Source organism: Stegostoma tigrinum, unplaced genomic scaffold (genome assembly GCF_030684315.1).
Source record: "Stegostoma tigrinum isolate sSteTig4 unplaced genomic scaffold, sSteTig4.hap1 scaffold_143, whole genome shotgun sequence".
NCBI lineage: Eukaryota > Metazoa > Chordata > Chondrichthyes > Orectolobiformes > Stegostomatidae > Stegostoma > Stegostoma tigrinum.
The window spans coordinates 166,158-168,237 of record NW_026728088.1 but is presented as its reverse complement, the minus strand read 5'-3'; the positions used below and the strand labels follow the sequence as shown (position 1 = coordinate 168,237).

Genomic DNA, 2,080 nt, shown 5'->3' with positions numbered 1-2,080 from the left:
ATGGGTCATTCTCATCCTTTCTTTCATTTTCCTTATGAGAGCATTTTCCGGAAAGTGGCGTTGGACTAAACTCCCAGTATAGTGGAAGCGCAGTTTGGGATTGCCCCGCTTCCACTTGTGCAAGTAGTTCATGACACAAACAAGCCGAGCTGTCTCACAGACAGCATTTATGCTTTGGTGTGTCTGCAACTGCGTTCGCCTTGTCATTTTAGCCTCGGCTGCACGTTAAGACCTGTCTATGTTGGGTTTCGCTCGATTCATGATGAGCAAATATGGTTATCTTCTGGCAGCCAAAAAGCACCCTGGAGAATGGGTCATTGGGTTAAGAGTTGAAAAGCACTGCGTCCCTGGGTGGGCTCGAACCACCAACCTTTCAGATAACAGCCGAACGCGCTAATCAATTGCGCCACAGAGACTGGCTCTACTGGCATTTGCCAACAAACAATTAAATTGGGAATGAGCAAGTGTCGCTTCGTCGAGATGGACAGCTTGAAAAGAGACACTTCGGTGCACCTCTTCCATGCTGGCCAGATATTTGAAATTAATTTAACCCCATTTGCCAGCATTTGGCCCTTATTCATGTACATTTCATCCACGGTCTCCCTTTATGAGCTCCATTTTTAACATTAGTAAGCAACTCTTGGAAAAGTGTCAAGTGCAGATTTCCTTTCATCAAACGATGTTGACTCAGTTTGACTGCGGTCATCTTTGGTGAATGTTCCGCTATTTCTTCCTTTACATTGTTCCCTAGCATTTTCCAAATGACAGATAAGCAATTGGTACAGATGTTAGCCATTTGGCCAATCAGGTCAGCTATACATTTTAATGAGGTCCAAGCTGATCTGGTAATCCTCAACACCACTGTTCTGCCTTATCCACGTGGCCCTTGACTCCTGAAATGAATAAATGTCTGTCTGTCTCAGCCTTGAATATACCGAGCCAGGACAGCCTCTGTTTTCAAGAATTCCACAGATTTGCTTCTCCCTGAGTGTGAAAACACCCACCTTATCTTTGATTTAAATGGGCAACTCGTTTCCCTGAGATAACACACTCGGGTATAAATCAGAACACAACAAGCCTCCAAAGTTCGGTGTGAACTCACTGGCATCCCCAGCCCCAGTTGTAAGTATTTGAAACATTTTGTTTCTCGGCCTCTCATTGAACCAACTACCCTGATTTGCACGTTAGATTTCCCAAAGATGAATCTGTTCCAAACGTACTTCGTTGGCTGCGATTTAGGTGGTGGTGAAAGGCGTGATTAAAATACAAGGACATAATTTTTTCTCGACCCATTGCCCTGGCAGTCAATCTCTCTGCTCATGGAAAAGGATCCGTTCCATCCACTCTATCGTTCATCAATGTGTTTAGTTCAGTTCAATCCCACAACAGCCGACTCTGTTCTGATCAAGTACAGGGTGACAGGAAATATTAGGGTCGTGGTGCAGACATCACAAATCGAGCACTCACCTTTCCTGTTAGAGCCATTTCATGAGAAATATTAACAGATGGTCAGTGGCCTGTAGTTGTAGCTAAGTGGTTAAGGCAATGGCTTAGAAATCCCTTGGGGTTTCCCCATGTAGGGTCAAATCCTGCCAGCTATATTTCTGTCAAAACAAGTGCATGTTTTCTCAGCTCTGGCATTGCATTGACATTCAGGGCACACATGCTGTGAACAAGAATCCAGCTGCACTCAAAACCTCACCTCTGTTTTTTATCCACCAATATCATTGGACCTGTTGAGTTTCTGCAGTATTCTGTGCGTTGGTTCTGCAACACTGCTGTTTTTTCGTGAAATAGCTCCAATTTCGGAAAAGTACAGCTGACACAAGACAATTATCATTCCATTCAAGGCAGGTGGGAGTTTGAATTCACTACGAGCCTGGTTTAAGGGCTGCTACAAGTGCTCGCCATTTTCTGTGATGCAAATGGCTGTCGCTTTTGACTGTGAAATGTGATGTTGGGGGTTTGAAGCCACTGAGGAAGGAACAAGAGCTGTTCTCAATCCACCAGTTCCCTTTTGATTGTACTGTTTCAGGCTTTAATGCAGTCAGGAAAATATTCCCCAAATGTAAATCTTGTC

General features: G+C 44.3%; 1 non-coding gene across 1 annotated transcript; it reads right to left on the bottom strand.

Annotated features, from left to right (window-relative positions):
* Positions 1–342: 342 nt before the first annotated feature.
* trnan-guu (transfer RNA asparagine (anticodon GUU)) lies at positions 343–416 on the bottom strand. Its single transcript has one exon. It is a non-coding gene; the product is annotated as a tRNA-Asn (tRNA).
* Between the last annotated feature and the right edge of the window lie 1,664 nt (positions 417–2,080).